Below are 5952 nucleotides of genomic sequence, written 5' to 3' on the forward strand. Positions count from 1 at the left end.
TTTTTGTCTTCTTGATGTTCAGATGCAATCCATATTGAAGTCTGCAGTCTTTGATCTTCTGTATCAAGTACTTCAAGTCCTCTGTACTTTTGGCAAGCAAGGTTGTATCATCTGCATAATGAAGCTTACTGGTGAGTTTTTCTCTGATTCTGATGCCACAGTCTTTTTCATGAAATCAAGCTTATCAAACAATTTGCTCAGGATAAAGACTGAACAGGTAGGGAGAAAGGATACAACCCTGATGAACACCTTTCTGATTTTAAACCATGTAGTGCTCTCCTGCTCTATTCAAACAACAGCTTCTTGGTGTAGGTTTCCTATGACCATAATTAAGGAATTATGAAGTTCTCATATCTGGAATTCCCATTCTTCTCAATATTAACAATAATTTGTCACAATCTACCCAGTCAAATGCCTTTGCTTGGTCAGTAAGTTGTAAATAGAAAATTGTTCTGTTATTTTCTGACTTCAGACAAGATCCATCCAACAGTGATGCTATCCCTGGTAGGATTGTTGTTGTTGTTGTTGTTAGGTGCCAGTGAGTCAAGTACGACTCATAGCGACCCTATGAACAACAGATCTGAATTTTGTCCTATCCTGTGCCATCTTCACACTATCAGACACATTAGAGCCCAATGCAGCAGTCATCAAATAAATCCACCTTGTTGAGGGTCTTCCTCCGCCAACCCTCCACTCTTCCAAGCGTCATGTCCCTCTCCAAGGAATAGTCTCTCCTAGCAACATGCCCAAAGTATGTGAGGCAAAGCCTCATTACTCTTACCTCCAAAGAGCATTTTGGCTGCATCCTCCCCAAGACATATGTGTTCTTTTGGCCATCCATGGGATATTCACTGCTCTTCTCCAACATCAATCCTTCTTCTGTTATCCTTATTCATTATCTACAATCAAGAGGCTGGCAGCCTCTTGTTTAAACCAATCAGGACCCAGTGGGCAGGATTTTGTATTTAAAAGTCAGTTGGGCCTGAGGGTCACAGGGCCTTGGGCAGGGTGTGAAGACTAATTTGCTATTAGACTTACAAACTAAAGTGGCAGTTTGTTGTTTTTGAAAGAACATTATTCTAAGTAGTAAAGCACATTATCTGTCAGTTTGCTGTACAGAGATAACATGGGGTTGCTGTGACACTGAAAGTTATGCCACTGATGCAACAAATGCCATAATGGTTACGGATGGTAGACAGGTTTTAATAGAGCTCCATGATTATGACTAGGAAGCAGTATTGAAATAATAGGCCTGTGGAAAACATTGGGGGCATAGCCTTTTCTAAATTGAGCTTAAACTTCTGGAAGTTCTTTGTAAATGTACTATTCTAGCTATTTTTGGATAATCTTTAGCAATATTTTCCTTGCATGACATAGTAATGATATTGTTCAATAACTTTTTTTTTTTTTAATGGTAATACATCTCTTCCAGTCAGCTGGCAAGGCAGCGATCTTCCGAATTTTGTAGCACAGACTGGTGAGGCCATCCAGGACAAAATCTGCTTATTGAAATGTGTCAACTGGTATCCTATCAATTCCTAGGGCCTTGTTTTTAGTCAGTGCTGTCAGAGCAGCTTCAGTGTCTTCCTTCATTATCACTAGCTGTTGTTCATATGCTATTTCCTGAAATGGTTCCATGAAAATCAATTGTTTTTAGTACAGTGACTTTGTGTATTCCTCCCACCTGTTTCTGCATTAGTCATGATTTTGCTCATAAAATCCTCTATTATTGAACTTCAGGCTTGAATTTTTCTTTCAACTTGAGAAATACGAAGCATACTCCTTTTGATTTTCCAAAGGCAGCTCTATGCACATTTAAATATGCTTTGTTTTGGATTCTCAAGCTCCCTTTTGAGATGCCCTCTCATTTCCTATCTCTGCTTAGTTGTCCAATGTTCAATGGTTTGTAAACAAATCATTGTTCACCTTGTTTTGTCATTTTCCTGTTTTCTTTATTTCAAGAGAAATATTTTTGTAGAAATATTTGTATTTAGAATTAGCCATCTGCACTATTTAGATGATCCCAATTTTGTTGGCAACATCCAAAGCATCATAGTCAGGATCAAGTCTAACACAGGCATTCTTCTCTCCTTCAGGCTTATTTAAGGTGTTGACCTTACTCACATCCATGTCATAGAGCTTCTTTACAGTTTGTTTGATTTGGTGCTTGTTGGCCTTGACATTCACAATGAACACAAGTCTGTTGTTATCTTCTACTTTCTTCATGGCTGACTCAGCAGTCGGGAAACTTGATGATGGCATAGTACAAGCTTGTTTCTCCTGAGGGCACTATCTGGGGGTCTTTGGACTGCCTTCAGAGTCTAGGCATCTTAAGTCACTGAAAAATGGGTGATATGGGTGAAATGCAGCTCTTTTTTTTTTTGTGGCAGTGGAAGCCCTTCAGGATTGCCTTCTTGGCTTTTGCTTTGGCTTCAGTTTTGGGAAGAGCAGGGCTTCCTTCTTTGCTTTCGGTACCATCTTCATAGTAAGAGTTCATCACTGTTACTCCTGTAATACTGTAAGTACTGTTAGTCTTGTCTTTTTTAGCAAGCAAAAGCATTTTTCCCTTTTATTTTGATTTAAATGAAAGTTTAGAGAATAGTTTTTCATTCATTCTCTATTGTACATTTACCTCCCTACTCCCCTAGTTCACTTAAAAAAAAATTCATTCACTGTTGCATAATTACCTTCCTTCCTCCCACCACCCCTCTCCCAGTTCACTTTGCTATGTGCCTCTTATTTTGGACTGTTATCAAAGAAATAATACCTAATCATGTATTCCTTTTAAATAGTTCATTCTTATATCTGTTCCTATGTAATATTCTTATAATTATATAATATTACTTATCCCCTCTTTTCTTAATTTCCCCCCAACTCTCATGTCAGTCCTGTTTTCTAACAGTGGTGTTGTGTATTTGTTCTATTAAGGACTCAGCATATCACCCACTTTTTGTGTAATATTTTATGTGTTCCATGATTTTCAATATTATGTAGTATCTCATTGTATGAATACACCACAGTTTTTCTTTCCATTTATTTGTTGATGGATATTTGGGTTGCTTCCATCTCTCTGCCACTCTGAAATAACCAGCAATAAACGTTGAGTGTACATGTTTGGATGGCAGATCTAGTTTCTTCGGGTATATTCCTAGTATTGTAATTGCTAGGTCAATTTCTATTCAATATCTATTTCCAACTTTTTTTTTTAATTTTTATTGTATTATTTTTATGTGTACCGTGAAATCAGATCTGACTGGTACAGGAGGAGATTGCCCTCTCCTTCTCCAGCAGAGCATCTGGTGGATTTGAACTGCATACCTCTGGGACTGCAGTGCAGCGTCTTACCACTAGGCCACCAGAGCTCCCTTATTTCCAACTTTTTGAGAAAGCACCATACTACCTTCCATAGTGGATGCACCATTTCACACTCATGCCAGCAGTGAATAAGGGTTTCAGTCTCTCCACAACTTCACCAACATTTGCTGTGTGCTGCTCTGTTGAACTTTGCTGTAGTTACTGGGATAAGATCTCATAACTATTTTTATTTGCATCTCTCTGAGAGCTAGGGATTTTAAACATGTCATCATGTGTTTATTCACCATCTGTATGTCTTCTTTGGTGAAGGTTATTCATATCCTATGTCTATTTTGCAAATGGCTTGTTTAACTTTTTCTTTTTTGGGGTATTGGAGTATTCTATAAATTTTAGATATGATTCCTTTATCAAATATGTCATTATCAAATATTTTAACCCAGTCTGTGGCTTTCCTTTTTATCCTTTGGAGAAGTTTTCTGATGTGTATAGGGATTTGATTTCTTAGAAGGTCTTATTTACCTATTTTATTGTCTCCTAGTTGTAGGTTTTTCAAGATGACCGGAAGACTGGTCATATTGTGGATTAAGGCTTTTAGAGTACTTCCAAGCTTTTCTCTGATGAGGTTTATAGTCCTTTATTTTACCTGTAGGTCCTTGATCCACTTTGAGTTGGTTTTTGTGTATGGTGTGAGGTGTGGATCTTGCTTGACTATTCTACAGATAGTTTTCCAATTTTGCCAACACCATGTGTTAAAGAGACTATCATTTCCCCACTCAATTGGTTTTGGTATCAATTGACCATAGGTAGATGAGCTGATGTCTGGGTTTTCAATTCTGTTCCAATGATCTATGTGTCTGTCACTCTATCAGTACCATACTGTCTTGACCACCATGGCTGTGTAGCAGGATTTGAGATAAGGGAATGAGATGTCTCCTACCTTGCCTCTTCTCTATTTTGGAAGAGCTTTACTTATTCAGGGTCTCTTTCTATTCCAAATAAAACTGAAAATTGTTTTTTTCATCTTACTGAAGAATGGAATTGGTATTTTTATTGAGATAGCTTAGAAGAGGAACTAAGCCATAAGAATTCAGTCCTGAAGGAGAAGTTCAACACAAAGGACTTTTCCTCAAAACCGACTGAGATAGAAAGCCTTCCCTGAACTAGTAACTGGATTGGACTTAAGAGACTCCTGAAATCAAGGGATACTGCTGCCAACATAAAAGACTGACAACATAAGGGTTGAGACCTAAGCCATCATATCAAGGGCTGGAAAGAAAGAGAGAAGTGTTAAATGGAGTAGGTGGGAGTAGAAGGGGATGCTGGAGGAGCAGGGAAAGGGATGGGTGACGACACACATGCCAAGGGTGGGGGCAACACTGAATCTATTGGTTGTTTTTACAATTAGGAAATGTCTTTCATCTGCTCCTTTCTGTATAATGTTTGTCAGATACTGTTCTAAATCTGAGTGTTTGATCCCAGAGTCTCACAGTTCAAATCCACCAGATGCTCTGTCGGGGAAGGAGGGACAATCTCCTCCTGTACCAGTCAGATCTGATTTGATGGTACACTCACACACACACACACACACACACAAAATAAATAAATAAAAATTTAAAAAAAAAATCTGAGTGTTTGAATTAACACAGGCAGCATCATGATAGATGGTGAAGAGACTGAGATTGTTGACAGCTTCAGTTTGCTTGGCTCTACAATCAACACTCATGGTACAAACAGCCAGGAAATTAAAAGATGAATTGCACTGGGAAGTCTGCTGTCAGAGACCTCTCCAGGGTACTTAGAAGCAACAAAGACAGTCTGGAAACTAAAGTGCACCTGATAGAGGCCATAGTCTTTGCCATTACTTGCTATACATTAGAGAGCTGGACAAAGAGTAGGAAGGATAGAGAGTTGATGCTTTTGAGTTTCGGTGCTGGAGAACAGCACTGAATATACCATGGACTGCTAGTAGAAGAAACAAGTTCATCCTGGAGAGGATGAAGCCAGGCTGCTCTTGGAGGCAAGTATACTGAAGCTCCATCTGACATACTTTGGACATGTGCAAGGCGGGATCAGTCCTTGAAGAGGGTCACGCTTGAGAGGGTGGAGGGAAACTGCAGGAGAGGAAGACCCTCGATGAGATGGATTGATTCTGTAACTGGGGTAATGGGGATAGGTATGTCGGAGACAATAAGGTTGACGAGACAGAGCAGGGTTTAGGACTGCTGTACATAGGGTTGTTATGAGTCGCAAGCAACTCGATGGCACCTAACAACAACAACAAAGAAGGACTGTCCATCCACTTCCAAAATAGCAGGCCTTTGAAAACCCTAGGTATAACAGAGCACACTTTGACTAGAATAGCAGATATGGCAACTGAGGCTGAACCCTAAATTATGGAAACACAACGAAAGAGGAGCATTGGTAAGCAGACACTAGTGAATAGAATGTGGAATGTGAGAAGTATGTTGTGGAGCCAAGCAAATAAAAGCCGTGAACAACCTCAATCTCTTCACCATCCATCCTGATGCTGCCAATTGATCCAGTGGTGAGAATCTTTGTCTTCTTGACATTGAGCCTCAATCCATATTGGAGGCTGCAGTCCTTGTCCCTCTGCAGCAAGCATTTCAGGTCCTCCTC

The 5952-nt window shown here is 39.5% G+C and overlaps 1 protein-coding gene across 1 annotated transcript in view; it reads right to left on the reverse strand.

Moving 5' to 3' along the window:
* The window catches only part of LOC102871617 (monoacylglycerol lipase ABHD12-like), a 165947-nt gene that overhangs the window by 114484 nt on the left and 45511 nt on the right, over positions 1-5952 (reverse strand). The gene's annotated exons all lie outside the window — the stretch shown is intronic.

This window comes from Elephantulus edwardii, unplaced genomic scaffold, assembly GCF_000299155.1.
Source record: "Elephantulus edwardii isolate Elephantulus edwardi_28Jun2011 unplaced genomic scaffold, EleEdw1.0 scaffold00530, whole genome shotgun sequence".
Lineage (NCBI taxonomy): Eukaryota > Metazoa > Chordata > Mammalia > Macroscelidea > Macroscelididae > Elephantulus > Elephantulus edwardii.